Consider the following 16,265-nt stretch of genomic DNA (forward strand, 5'->3'; position numbering starts at 1 on the left):
GAGAAATTGAAGCACAGAGAGGTAAAATACTGTGGCTAAGAATACAGAACTAAGAAGAGATAAAGCCAGAACTCAAACCCGAGGAGTCTGATTCCAGAGCTCACACCCTTCACGATTCTACACTGAATCGCCAACATAATACAAAGTTATGCAAAGAGTCTCAAGCTTCTTCTAACCAACTTTTTGCCTGGGATTAGGAGAAGGTAAACACCCCTCTTTTTATATCTTCTTTCTGATTCAGAACAAGGACATTTAGCTCCAGAATAAACAAGCAGACTGTTCAGGAACTAACTGCTTGGAGATCCTATGTGTAAGAACAAATCTTGTGAGACATACTGACCAATTTGACCAATTTGCCTGGAGGGGCCCTAGGCAAAATAAAAGGGCTTTCTGTTCTTATTTTTACCCCTTTCCTTTTTCTTTCCTCATCCTTGTATCCAAAGCTCATATATGGCCAAAATACACTGATATTCATGCCAAGGTGTTAACAGCTTATGTGGAACAGAACATTATCTTGAGCTTTTCATTAAAATTATTTGGGACTCGCCGCCGACAGCCTGTCTCATTGCTCACTAACCGTGCCGCTGCCCCAGAAATGCTTCGATTGCCCGCAGTCCTTCGCCAGATTAGGCCAGTGTCCAGGGCACTGGCTCCTCATCTCACTCGGGCTTATGCCAAAGATGTAAAATTTGGTGCAGATGCCCGAGCCTTAATGCTTCAAGGTGTAGACCTTTTAGCTGATGCTGTAGCCATTACTATGGGGCCAAAGGGAAGGACGGTGATTACTGAACAGAGTTGGGGAAGTCCCAAAGTGACAAAAGATGGTGTGACTGTTGCAAAGTCCATTGACTTAAAAGATAAATATAAAAATATTGGTGCGAAACTCGTTCAAGATGTTGCCAATAACACAAACGAAGAGGCTGGGGATGGCACCACTACTGCTACTGTACTGGCATGCTCCATTGCCAAGGAAGGCTTCAAGAAGATTAGCAAAGGTGCTAATCCAGCGGAAATCAGGAGAGGTGTGATGTTAGCTGTTGATGCTATAATTGCGGAACTTAAGAAGCAGTCTAAACCTGTGACAACCCCGGAAGAGATCGCCCAGGTTGCTACGATTTCTGCAAATGGAGGCAAAGCGGCAACATTATTTCTGATGCGATGAAAAAGGTTAGAAGAAAGGGCGTTATCACAGTAAAGGATGGAAAAACACTGAATGATGAATTAGAAATTATTGAAGGCATGAAGTTTGATAGAGGGTATATCTCTCCATACTTTATTAATATATCAAAAGGTCAGAAATGTGAATTCCAAGATGCCTATGTTCTGTTAAGTGAAAAGAAAATTTCTAGTGTCCAGTCCATTGTTCCTGCTCTTGAAATTGCCAATGCTCACCGTAAGCCCTTGTCATAATTGCTGAAGACGTCGATGGAGAAGCTCTAAGTACACTCGTTTTGAATAGGCTGAAAGTTGGTCTTCAGGTTGTAGCAGTCAAAGCTCCAGGTTTTGGTGACAACAGAAAGAACCAGCTTAAAGACATGGCTATTGCTACTGGTGGTGCAGTATTTGGAGAAGAAGGACTAACTTTAAATCTTGAAGATGTTCAGCCTCATGACTTAGGAAAAGTTGGAGAGGTCATTGTGACCAAAGATGATGCCATGCTCTTGAAAGGAAAAGGTGATAAGGCTCAAATTGAAAAGCGTATTCAAGAAATCATCGAGCAGTTAGATATTACAACTAGTGAATATGAAAAGGAAAAATTGAATGAACGTCTGGCAAAACTCTCAGATGGTGTTTCTGTGCTAAAGGTTGGTGGGACAAGTGATGTTGAAGTGAATGAAAAGAAAGAGTTACAGATGCCCTTAATGCTACATAAGCTGCTGTTGAAGAAGGCGTTGTTTTGGGAGGGGGCTGTGCCCTGCTTCGGTGCCTTCCAGACTTGGATTCAATAACTCCAGCTAATGAAGATCAAAAAATTGGTATAGAAATTATTAAAAAAACACTCAAAATTCCTGCAATGACCATTGCTAAGAATGCAGGTGTCGAAGGATCATTGATAGTTGAGAAAATTTTGCAAAGTTCTTCAGAAGTTGGTTATGATGCTATGCTTGGAGATTTTGTGAATATGGTGGAAAAAGGAATCATTGATCCAACTAAGGTTTTTTTTTTTTTTTTTTTTTTTTTTTTTTGCGGTATGCAGGCCTCTCACTGTTGTGGCCTCTCCCGTTGCAGAGCACAGGCTCCGGACGCGCAGGCTCAGCGGCCATGGCTCACGGGCCCAGTCGCTCCGCGGCATGTGGGATCTTCCCGGACCGGGCCACGAGCCCGTGTCCCCTGCATCGGCAGGCGGACTCTCAACCACTGCGCCACCAGGGAAGCCCCAACTAAGGTTGTAAGAACTGCATTACTGGATGCTGCTGGAGTGGCCTCTCTGTTAACTACAGCAGAAGTTGTAGTCACAGAAATTCCTAAAGAAGAGAAGGATCCTGGAATGCATGGAATGGGTGGGATGGGAGGTGGGATGGGAGGTGGGATGGGAGGTGGCATGTTCTAATTCCTAGAATAGGGCTTTACCATCATTAATGAGCTGCGAGAGGATGCTCGAGGCAGCGTTCCTCACCAATAACTTTGAGAGGTCAGTTGAAGGAGATGACTGAAGAAAAGGCTGGCTGATGTTTAAGAAAATCACTATAACCATCAGTTACTGGTTTCAGTTGACAACACAGAATGGTTTACTGCTGTCATTGTCCATGCCTACAGATAATTTATTTTGTATTTTTGAATAAAGACATTTGTACATTCCTGGTAAATGAGTATAAGAGCCATGCACCAATGTACTGCTTTCAACTTAAATCACTGAGGCATTTTTACTACTATTCTGTTAAAATCAGGATTTTAGTGATTGCCATCAACAGATGAGAAGTTAAGAAGCAGCCTTTCTGTGGAGAGTAAGAATAATTGTGTACAGAGTAGAGCAATATCCAATTATGTGACAACCTTTGTGTAATAAAAATTGTTTAAAGTTAAAAAAAAAATTATTTGGAAAATTTATTATCTCAACCTCCACTCAAAGATTTATGTTAGGCCCCTGTATTAATTCTCCATGGCTGCTATAACAACATACCACAAACTGGATGGGTTCAACAATAGAAATTTATTGTCTCACAGTTCTGGAGGCTAGAAGTCTGAAATCAAGGTGTCGGCAGGGTTGGTTCCTTCTGAGGGCTGTGAGAAATAAACTGTTTCATGCTTCTCTCCTAACTTCTGGTAGTCTCAGGTGTTCCTTGGCTTCTAGAAGGCATTCTCTCTATCATCAAATCATCTTTCCTCTATGCATGTCTGTCTCTATGTCCAAATTTCCCCTTTTATAAGAACACCAATCATATTGGATTGGGGCCCTCCCTAATGACCTCATCTTAATTTGATCACCTGCAAAGATCCTATTTCCCAATAAGATCACATTCACAGTACTGGAGGGTTGCAACTTTAACATCCTTTGAAGGGACACAATTCAACCCATAGCAGCCCTCGTTCTCATTTCTCTTTGTGAATATGCTGACAGAGCTCCATCTATAAGAAAACACTCCTCATGGCTATATTAAGTAGTAAAGATCTCTTGACACAGTGGTTAGACTTCTCCCAATAAGAATTTAAGAAATGTACGAATAGCTTAGTTACTGTACTTTGTTAAACTATATCCAGCTCTACTTAGTTGGCTTTACCTGTTACTCCTGAACACTGAAATGACTAATTAATCAATTCATTTATGCATTAACCTATTCAATTACTCATTGTTCACCCATCACTTATTTACTGAGTGCCTATTATATGCCATACTTTGTGCTAGCTGCTGGATGCCCATCAGTGAATAAAACATAATTCCTGTTTTCCTATTTACAAGACTACAAACTTGCTCTCCTGATGGATATTTAACTGAAAGAAACGCTCACTTGGTTCTGTGATAGTACTTTCCTAAGTCAGATTTGTAGCTAACAACCAGTTCTATCCAGGAAGTAAGAGGCTATGAGAACTAAAAGGGACCAAAGCGATCATATGATCTAGAAAAAGTGGATCATATGATCCACTTTACAGAAAGGGAGGCTGTGCCACAGAGAAGCCTACTGCAAGAGATAGAGAAACAAAGAGTTCAAGGACAAATGGAATAAAAAATGTCTGTATTCCCATTTTCTCTTGAACTTTAGGAAAAAGAAGAAAGTGGAAGAAATAAAACTATACCTGATATTAAGGAATGATTGTTAATTTTGTTAAGTGTGATAAAAGCATTGTGATAATACGGTGAATTGTCCTTACTGCATACATATGCAATGTATACATACTTAAGTATTTAGAGGCAAAATGCCATGATAGCTATAATTTATTTCAAAACATTTCAGCCAAAAAAATATATAAAACAAATTTTCAAAATGTTAATTTTTAAATCAAGGTGATGAGGATACAGAGTTCCCTCTTTTTTAGTACTGAAATTTGTTGTTGTTTGAAATTTTTTAAATAAAAGGTTAAAAAAACTGTCTTCCTAAAGGCAAAATTCTATACTTAACAGGTTCTCAGAGTCTCTGCATTGGGAAATAAGGTTCACAAAATATTAGTTTTAAATATGGAGACCATGGCTTCTAAATTATAATTATTATGATGTTTTCTTCAGCATTTTTCCACCCAACACGACCCTCCAATAATAGGACTCCAGTAGTCCATATTCATATAGCTGTCATTTGCATAGTATTTTGAAATAAGAATTTTTATATGGAACTAATCTGATTCAAAATCAGACATCTTAATATACGCATGTTAAGAATAAATTTTAATGACAGGAACACTATTAAGTATCAGATAACAGAGCTAGAAATACATTTGATTACTTAAACAATTTTAAAGTAACAAGTTGGAGCATAGTAAAACATAGTAGTATTAACACATTATAGAATGTTAGATGGAAATAAAATTTGGAGCTGACTTTATTTTTATTTGACAAATCATTCTGAAAGAATCCCCAAACAGTAAGTCTGTAGAACTGATCTATGAATACCAGATACATACAACCTATTAAATCTCAAAAACAACAAATTCATATGACAAAGAATTATACTGAGATAAAAATTTCAGTGAAAGTGCATATTTTTAAAATAATTCTATTAATATAAAACTCATAAAATATTAATTTTAAAAGTTCAAACAGGGGCTTCCCTGGTGGTGCAGTGGTTGAGAGTCCACCTACCAATGCAGGGGACACGGGTTCGTGCCCCGGTCTGGGAAGATCCCACATGCTGCGGAGCAACTAAGCCCGTGGGCCATGGCCGCTGAGCCTGCACGTCCGGAGCCTGTGCTCCGCAATGGGAGAGGCCACAACGGCGAGAGGCCCGCGTACCGCAAAAAAAAAAAAAAACTTCAAACAACTAAAATCATAGGAACAATTTTCAAAGTCTTTTTACTCAACTGAAAAAATATAGCAGAACCTCACTAGGAAGAAAGAAAATAACATGCATGTTACTGTACACTTTAAGTGACTGTAAACACCACCATGTTATTTAATCTACAGTATAACCCTATACATGTGATATCAAAATATTTGAAAGTAGCCTTGCCACCTGTACCATCTAGCAATATTATGGTATCATCAAGATAAGACCATATAATGCTACTCTGGAAATAATAAGATACAGAGGTATGTTACCAGGACTATATACGTTCAACAAAGGAAATACTCTCTCTAAATGGTAACCATATTATCTGCACATACCATGCAAAATTCTTACAAACACAAATTCACACTCCATCTTATAAGTAACTGTGATTGATAAATGGATTATGTTAGAATTCCCTGTAGCAAACAGTGAACAAGCAGCTTTAATGAGGCTTAAGACCCTACCCTATGGATATCCTAGGGAATCTGAAAGTGAGTATTTTGTCACCAGATACAGGTCAGGTGCTACAATTCCTGCTCCCAGATCATTAAATTTTTTTCTAAATTTAAACTTTTTAACTTCTTTAGCTATGCAACAAAAATCAAGACACTTTGGAAACAGTATAAGAAACATTACTTTCAGCAATAAGCATTAAGTACTTGGAAAACATGTTTTCAGAGAATAACAGACTTTTACAGCAAGAAGGAACTTTTGAGATCACTTAGTCAGAGTCCCACATTTTATACAGTAAATAGCCAAAATCCACATAAGTTAAACGATTTTCTGAAAGCTGTAATTCTGTTCGGTGTCAGAGCTGGGACCAGAACCTGGTTTCCTGACTTTCAGTCTAGCACAAGTCCCAGTAATCAAACAAGTGTTTGTAAAAATCACAGGTTTCCAATGGTATACTTATCACCCCAGATGTTGACATGAAGAACTGTTTTTCTCTATCTGTGAGGGGCATCACCTTCGACTTAGCAGGAGCTTTGGGGCAGAAACACACGGCGCATGATGGGGTCAAGGAGCTGAACAATCAAGTACCACTTAGTCTTGGTACTAAGTGAGAGGTATTGGCCTCGTGTCCTGAGAAGTCAGTAAAGTATTTCTTGAAGGGTTATTACAAAAGGAACACTAACCTAGGTGCTCTGAGGAATACAAAAGAAGGAAGAGAAGTATACCTTCCTATAAGTCTCAAGGAGTTCTTTCTAGTTCAGAGTATAAGACAACACAAGACAAGTGAGACTTGAGTGCTCATGTGTGTAAAATACACATTAGAAGCTAAAGGAAATTAGAAACAGAGATCAGTGCAGATCAGAATCATCAAGAAAGGCTTCAGGTAAGAGCAGGGATGTAGGCTTTGTGTGAAAAAACAACATGCTTCTGATCAACAAAGGGGTTGCCTTCCATAAATAAAAAGATGGGTACAAACCCTGATTTTAGTTAAAGTGCTTCAACTTCCTTCACTAGTGACACTGGGAGATGCAGCCAAATGAATGGTACTACTCACTGGCAAAACCACCACTCAGTATCATTTCTGGTAATACTATTTTAATTTAAAGAATTTTTTAACCAAACCAGTACATTTGATTTCTATTTCTTGTACAAAGTACAATATTAGCACTAAAACATTTTCTTTAATCTTTTGTCTAAAATAAAGATCTTAAAAAATATCTTACTAAAACAGAGATGATGTAAAGAAGTACCTAAAAAATCCCAGATTTTTAAAAAATGGGATTGTTCCACAGATGAAGTTGGGATTGTTTTTCTTTCAATAAAAATGTTGAAAATCATGAAAGAAAGAAGGTAAAGGGTGTACACTTCAAGAATCTTCAAAATTCTATATTTGGATAGTTTCAGATGAATTATCAAGAAATGGCCAAAATGCTATTAAAATACAGGGAAAGTGATGAGAAGAATCAAAATAATCTACAATAGGCCATTCAGACTCTCAATGGGGCTATTTTAAAGAAAAACATTGCTTGATCCCACTATGAATATTATTTTGGGAAAATTTTCCCCAAAAACCCAACAAAATAAAAACATTCCAGAACATCAATTGTGCCCCCAATTGGTTATCCAGGACATGACTTTTTTTTTTTTTTTTTTTGCGGTACATGGGCCTCTCACTGTTGTGGCCTCTCCCGTTGTGGAGCACAGGCTCCGGACGCGCAGGCTCAGCAGCCATGGCTCACGGGCCCAGCCGCTCCACGGGCCCAGCCGCTCCACGGCATGTGGGATCTTCCCGGACCGGGGCACGAACCCGTGTCCCCTGCATCGGCAGGCAGACTCTCAACCACTGCGCCACCAGGGAAGCCCCAGGACAAGACTTTTGATTATTATCCTTATCAGAACTTTTCCATTCCACCGTAACTAAGAAGGCTGCTGTTTTTATCCAATACTTCTTTGACTCTACTTCCCAATTTTACCTCAATCCTAACAACCCTATTGCTTTGACAAAGGCTGTACAAATGTCAACTTTTCTTGCCTTTTTCTCTTGCCAAATCATTCAAAAACATCTTCCCTCTCTAATTTTGAATCTTTTTTTCCCACTTATTTTTCTTTTGTTCATTAAATAGCTTCCTGCTGAAGTTCCTTTCTCCATAGTTTAAATTCAAAACACACATGAAGAGAGAACTAACGTTTAAAACAATAAACCAAGAAAACTTTCTGGAAGTAAAAGGCTTATTTTATATATCAAAAGGGCCCATCTGGGAAAACTGATACACAATGATCTACTCTAAAACATATCCTGGTAAAATGATTAGACACTATTAATAAAGGAAAAAATCCTAAAGAGAGCATGGCAAAAAGGACAAATAACATACAATAGTAAGTATTAAACTGGCAGCCGACTTATTAAAAGCAAACTGCAAACAAGGCAAAAATAGATCAGCCTTTTCAAGAAACTCAAGGAAAAAAAGTATGAACTAAATATTTTAAATCCATCCAAGCTATCCTTCAGGCATCAATGCTATTGCAAAAGTTTTATACATGCAAGGGAATGCTATACCCATGGGTACTTCTTGAACAATCTACTCATCAAAAGATGAGTAACTTCGGCAAAAGGACAGAAAGGTGAGCATTTAATATAATTATCTCTAACACTAAAAAAACGAGGCTAGGGATAAATGAAGAATATACAAATGATATATATTCTGACAAAGTAGTATGACTTCAAGACAACAGTAAGGAAGGAGGAAAGTAAAATAAACTCACTGGGGCTTCCCTGGTGGCGCAGTGGTTGAGAGTCCGCCTGCCAATGCAGGGGACACGGGTTCGTGCCCCGGTCCGGGAGGATCCCACGTGCCGCGGAGCGGCTGGGCCCGTGAGCCATGGCTGCTGAGCCTGTGCGTCCGGAGCCTGTGCTCCACAACGGGAGAGGCCACAACAGTGAGAGGCCCGTGTACCACAAAGAAGAAAAAAATAAATAAATAAAATAAAAAATAAAAAATAAACTCACTGATAGTGAACTTATTAAAGTTGTGGTAAAAAAAAAAAATACCACAAAGGACTGTCATGGTAGTACTAAAAAGTTAAACACAGAAGAGTGGGCTCAAAGCATCTTTAAAAGGTGTAAATACCAAGATTATCACTACAACAAAAATATAAACTTTCATAAACAGACTCCTCCCCCACAAAAAAATGTAAAAGAATATAAGATCAAAGAAAACACATAAGAAACACAACAAACATAATTATGAATATTTACCAAATGGCACAGCAATGATCTTTATAAAACAGAAACTACAGCAGAATCAAGGAGACCAACAGAAACACATTAACCATTGAAGGCTTAAATACCACTCTCGGTACAAAATAGATCAAGTGGACAAAAACTAAATGAAGATATAGATGGCATAAATAATACAGTCAATAAGGTAGATCTTCTGGAAAGATATTAAACTTTACACTATGAAAATAAAGACTATCTTTTCCTCAAGAAAACATGGAAGACTGACAAAAACTGATCCTCCTCTAAGTCATGATAAAAGCTTCAGTGCATTCCAAATAAAATTATTATAAACAATACTCTGACCATCTTGTCACAAGTCTAGATTTTAATAACCAAAAATTTTTAAGAGGTCTTTCTACATGAAAACTTAAAAACCTTCTACTGCACTGCTTTTTGGTGAAGAAATACAAACCTTCTAAAAAATACAGATAATAAAAACACTACATATCAAAATCCATGAAGTACAATATAAAGCAGTGACCAGAGGAAAAATCATGGCCTTAAACACCTACAGAGTAAAAAAATTTTTAATGAATATAAATGAATTAGATCCCAAATTGAAACCAAGAAAAAAGAAGAAAAGGGTCAAATTAAAAGAGCACAAGAAAAGATATAACAATGGCAAAATCAGAAACTGATGAAATAGAAAAGAAAAAACAATATATCTCATTAATAAATCAAAATCCAAGTTTGCTGAAAAATTAACATAATGGACAAACTAGCTACTTTCATCAAGGTAAAAAAAAAAAAGAAGAAGAAAAAAGCAAAAATAAAATAAAAAATAACTAGAAGGAAACAATCATTGAAGGAGAAGAAATTTAAAAGTCCTAAGAGAGTACAATGCAGACCACCACACAAATAAATTTGAGAAACTAGACAAAACTGCTAACTACTAAAATTGACCCAACTAGAGATTAAAGAGCTTAACAATCAATTTCCATGGGAAACAATCGAGAGTTACAAGGAATGTCCTCAGCAGAACCAGAGAATTTCATGTTAAAAAAAAAAAAAAAAATGGTGCCAATATAGTAGAAATAGTTCTGGAACACAGAAAATGAAGGTAAACCTCAAATTCTTTTTATGAATCAAGTTGAATGTTGATACCTGAATCTGATAAAAAAAAATAGTACAAAAACAGATAATTACAGGCCAATATCACTTACAAATACCAATAAGAAAATACTACATAAAATATTACTGAACACACTTCAGTACCATATTAAGTAAATAATATACCATAACAAAGTGAGATTTATTCCTGGAAAGTATGGTTGGTTCAATATTAGAAGCACAGCAATATATTATACCATATTAATTGACCTGAGAAAAACGTGATCATTTCCGTACATGCTAAACAATCACTGGACAAAATTCGATACCCATTCCATACAAACAAAACATCCATTCAAGAACAGAGGAACTGGTGAGTATTTCCTTAATATAACTATAAAGACACACACACACTCACATACACATATTCACATATACGCAGATATGCCTTAGTCAATCACATTTATTGGGGTACTACTTTAGGCATTTCCAATAAGATGAAGAAGAGGAAAGGATGGTCACGAACTTCACTATAATTTACTATATACTGGATGCATATTAGGGAAAACAAATCGGAAATAATAAGAAGTGGAAAAGAAGGAAAACTATTATCTCCTTGTATATGATATACAGTTTCCTAAGAAAACCCTGGAGAATCATTACTAAAACTACCCCAAATTCAATAAATTAACAGGATATAAAATGAATGCATAAAAATCAATAACTTTCATATTGATTAAACAATAATCACTTAGAAGATAAAACAGTAGACTAAAACTGCACTGACAGTACAAACAAAAATGGTTTAATATTTAGGAATAAGTGTAACAAGAAATGTGTAAAACTAATATGAGGAAAGCTTTAAAATACCTCAGAAGATACAAAAGTAAAAACTGGTGAAATTCAAAACCATTCCCTGTTGTTGAATAGAACATCTATAATCATAAAGATGTCAGGTTTTCCCTAACTTAACAAAATTCCAATGAAAATGCTACACAACAAAATATAGAAAAATATGAATAGCTAGAATTTCACTGAAAAAGAAAATCTATGAGGCACTACCAGCCCTACCAGATATTAAAATACACTACAAAGCCTCAGAAATTAATGCACTAGTATGGCAATGAAGCATAAATAGACAGTCAAACCAGAAGGATTCAATGGAAAGTACATGAATAAATTCAAGTATGTACGGAAATTTAGTATATAATAAAGGTGGCATCTAATATCACTGAAGCAAAGTTTTTTATTTTTAATAAATATTGTTGAAAACTTGGAAAATCATTTAGGACAAGATAAAATTTGGTTGATACCTCCTGTCATGTAAAAGAATAAACTAAGTGAAAAAGAGATTTAAATGTAAAGAATGAAATCATATAATAAAATTCATACACCTGTCTGTAGAACAAGGTTACTAACCATGACTCAATATCCATAGTAAATGAAAGACTGATAAATCTGACATTAAAAATTTTAAAATTCATCTTCTACATGACAATAAAACAACACAAGTATAATCAAAGAAGAAAAGTCAAATTGGGAGAAAATATCTGCAAAATATGTAATAGATTAATGGCTAATATAATTCATATCTAAAGAACTCTTCAAAATCAAGGAATAAAAACAAAAAAAAGTTAGAAAAATGGGCAAAAGACATGAGCAGACAATTCACAATAAATAAATAAAATTTAAAAACTGATCCTTTTTACTTACAGCAATGAGGGAATACAATGCCTGGATTTATGCTCCCACTTCATGTGGGATAAATAAAACAACTTTTAAAAAACCTACTACTAGATATAACTACACATCTACTATAATGGCTTATATGTTTAAAACTAATGAAACCAAGTGGTGGCAAGATATGGGGCAACTGGAATTATCCACGTTGCTGGTGGGAAGGTATAATGGTACAATCACTCTGGAAAACAGTGTGGCTGTTTCTTTTAAAGTTAAACGTACACTTCCACACAATCCGGAAATTCCACTCCTAGTTATTTGCCCGGAAGAAGTTAAAATATATACCTATACAAAAACCTGTACGTGAATGTTTATACATCTTCATTCGTAATGGTCAAAAACTGGAAACAACACAACTATCTATCCAGAGGTAAACAGATAAAGAAACTGCAGTAGTTTCCAATGGACTACTACCTATCATTAAAGAGGAATGAACTACAGCATGGATAAATCTCAGAAATATTATGCTAAGTAAAGGAAGCCAGACATCCCTAAAAATGCAAAAAAAAAAAATAGGGGCAGAAATCATTTCCTCAGGGTGAGAAAAGGGGACTAACTGAGAGAATTTCTGAGGATGATAGAAATGCTCTGTCTTGATTATAGTAGAGGTTATACGATATACATGTGTCAAAACACATCAAATTATACATTTAAAAGGACGAATTTTACTGTTTGTAAATTATACGTCAATAAACCTAACCTTAAAAAAGTATGCAGACATTTAAAGGCTTTTAATATATATTTCCAAATTGCCCTTCCATTAACTTAATTTCTTCTACTACTCCCATTTAATTTACATTCCCACTGGCATTCTACAAGTGTCTGCACCCTCATCAGCCTCAATATCATCAGATTATTATTTTAGACTTTTCCTATTTGATAAGTTCTTTTAAAATGTTGCCTCACTGTTTTGATCTGCATATCTCTTAGTTTTTAGTGATGGTGAACTTTTTTTCATTTATTCCTCAGGTAGTCATATTTCTTTTCTGCTCATTCTTTTTAATCATTGTTTTAAGAAATTACTTGGTGTTTTTCATATTAATTTTCTTAAAGCTTGCTATATATCCTAAAATATTTGTCATAAATATACTTCCCAGATTTTCACTTGCCTTTCATTTTTCAATTTTTTTAATATACAGATATCTTAAAATTTGAAATTTCACAATATTTTCTATGATTTTGGGGGTATTTTTATTTAGAAATTTCTTTCCTCATGTACAGTTCAGTTAAATATTCAGTTAAATGTTTTCTAATTATTTATAAACCCAATTTTTTAACTCTTTAAATCTCTGTTGATACAGTGGCTACCAGCCACATGTGGTTTTGTAAATGTAAACCAATTAAAATTAAGCTTTTTTTTTAAAAAGAAGATATTGGGGGTAGGAGTTTATTTATTTATTTATTTATTTTTGCTGTGTTGGGTCTTCATTTCTGTGCAAGGGCTTTCTCTAGTTGTGGCAAGCGGGGGCCACTCTTCATTGCGGTGCGTGGGCCTCTCACTATTGCTGCCTCTCTTGTTGTGGAGCACAGGCTCCAGAGGCGCAGGCTCAGTAGTTGTGGCTCACAGGCCTAGTTGCTCTGCGGCATGTGGGATCCTCCCAGACCAGGGCTCGAACCCATGTCCCCTGCATTAGCAGGCAGATTCTCAACCACTGCGCCACCAGGGAAGCCCAAAATTAAGCTTTTTTCCTAGGTTTCTTCTAGTTGTATGGTTTCAGGTCTTCCATTTAAGTCTTTAATCCATTTTGAGTTTATTTTTGTGTATGGTATAAGAGTCCAATTTCATTCTTTTGCATGCGTATATCCCAGTTTCCCACCACCATTTACTGATGAAACTATCTTTGCCCCATTGAATATTCTTGGCACCCCTGTCAAAAATTAGTTGATTGTATATGCATGGCTCTCTATTCTGTTCCACTGGGCTATGTCTGTTTTTATGCCAATAGCATACTGCTTTGATTACTATAGCATTGTAATATAGTTTGATTCAGGATGTGTAATGCCTCCAGCTTTGTTCTTTCTCAAGATTGCTTTGGCTATTCAGGGTCTTTTGTGGTTCCATACACATTTTAGGATTGGTTTTTTATTTCTGTGAAAAATGCCATTGGAATTTTGGTAGGAATTCCATTGAATCTGTAGATTGCTTTGGGTAGTACAGACATTTTAATAATGTTAATTCTTCTAACCCTTGAGCACCGGCCTTGGCAATTATTTTTTGCAATTGAAACCAAAAGCATAGGTAACAAAACCAAAAATAAACAAGTAGGACTACATCAAACTAAAATGATTCTGCACAACCAAGGAAACCATCAACAAAATGAAAAGGCAACCTATGGGATGGGAGAAAATACTTGCAGACTACATATCTGATAAGGGGTTAATATCTGAAATACATAAGAACTCATATAACTCACTTGCAAGACAAAATAACCCAATTCAAAAATGGGCAAAGAACCTAAAGAGACACTTTTCCAAAGAAGACATACAAATGGCCAACTAGTATATGAAAAAGTGCTCAACATTATTAATCATCAGGGAAATGAAAAATTAAAACCACAATGAAACAACACCTCACAACTGTTAGAATGGCTATTAGAGATAACAAGTGTTGGTGAGGGTATGGGAGAAAAGGGAGCCCTTGTATGCTGTTGGTGGGAATGTAAGTTGGTACAGTCATTATGGAAAACTGTATGGAGGTTCCTCAAAAAAAAAAAAAAAAAACATTAAAAATTGAACTACCATATGATCCAGCAATCCACTTCTGGGTATATATCTAATGGAAAAGAAATCATTATCTTGAAGAGATATCTGTATTCCCATGTTACTGCAGCATTATTAAAATAGCCAAGATACATAAATGACCTTAGTGTCTGCTGATGGATAAATGGATAAAGAAAATGTGGTATATATATGCCATGGAGTATTATTCAGTCATAAAAAAGAAAGAAATATGCCACTTGCAACAACATGGGTGAACCTAGAGGACATTATGCTAGAGGATATTATGCTGAGTGAAATAAACCAAGACACACTGAAAGACAAATACTGTATGATCTCAGTTATATGTGGCATATACAAAAGTGAAACTTATAAATCAGAGTATAGAACAGTGGTACCAGGGGCTGGGGTGTGGAAGAAATGGGGAGATGCTGGTCAAAGGGTACAAACTTTTAGTTAGAAGATGAATAAGTTCTGGGGATCTAATGCCCAATATGGTGACTATAGTTAATAATGCTGTAAACTTCAAATTTGCTAAGAGTAGGTCTTAAGTGTTCTCACCACAAAACAAAACAGAAGGTAACTATGTGAAGTGATCAATGTGTTAACTTGATTAATCACTTCACAATATATAGTATAATAAATCATCACTTTGTATACCTTAAATAAATCATGTTGTACAACCTAAACATATGCAATTTTTGTCAACTAAACCTCAATAAAGCTGGGGAAGAAAGTAAGATGAAAAAAATATTAATTAGAATTAAGTTAAATTTAAAATTCAGTTCTTAGGTCACACAAGTCTCATTATTTAAGACTATTTTTTAGAGCAGTTTCAAATTCAATTTTACTAAATGTAGAGCAATTTAGGTAAAACTGAGTGGAAGGTACAGTAAGTTCTCATACACCACTCTCCCCTCCTCCCAAATATAGCCTCGCACACTATCAACATCCCACACCATGGTATTACATCTGTTACAACAGATGAACCTACACCAATACGTCATTATCACCAAAAGTCAACAGATTACGTTAGGGTCCACTTGTGGTGTTAAACATTCTATGGCTTTTGACACACTTCCCTCAAAGTCCTCTGTACTCCACCGATTCACCCCTCCCTTCTCTCTAACTCTTGGCAATCACTGATGTTTTTAGCACCTTCATATTTTTGCCTGTTCCAAAAGTTATTTAATTAGAATTATACAGATTTTCAGTTAGTAATATGCATGTAGCTTCCTTCATGTCTTTTCATGTCTTAACTGCTCATTTCTTTTTAATGTAGAGTACTATTGCGTTGTTCAGATGAACCACAGTTTATTTAACTATTAAAGGATATCTTTATTCAAGTTTTGGCAACTATGAATAAAGCTGCTATAAACATCTGTGTGTAGGTACTTCTGTGGATATAAGTTTTCAACTCCTTTGGGTAAATACCAAGGAATTTAACTGCCAAATCATATGTTAGAGTATGTTCAGTTTTGTAAGAAACTGCCAAACTGTCTTCCACAGTGGCCATATCACCAGCAATGAATGAGAGTTCCTGTTGCTCCATATCTTCACCAGCATTTGGTATTGTACTATCCACATGGCCAGTGCTTAACAGCCAC

At 35.9% G+C, this 16,265-nt stretch overlaps 1 protein-coding gene and 1 pseudogene across 4 annotated transcripts in view; one reads left to right on the forward strand and one right to left on the reverse strand.

The window, feature by feature from the left end:
- Window positions 1–16,265, reverse strand: part of VRK2 (VRK serine/threonine kinase 2) — a 99,195-nt gene that overhangs the window by 38,238 nt on the left and 44,692 nt on the right. The window lies entirely within an intron of this gene.
- Window positions 596–2,551, forward strand: LOC307064678 (60 kDa heat shock protein, mitochondrial-like; annotated as a pseudogene). The gene is made up of 2 exons: window positions 596–2,155; window positions 2,387–2,551. The product of its transcript is annotated as a 60 kDa heat shock protein, mitochondrial-like (transcript).

The sequence above is a fragment of the Hyperoodon ampullatus genome (assembly GCF_949752795.1).
Source record: "Hyperoodon ampullatus genome assembly, chromosome: 15".
Lineage (NCBI taxonomy): Eukaryota > Metazoa > Chordata > Mammalia > Artiodactyla > Ziphiidae > Hyperoodon > Hyperoodon ampullatus.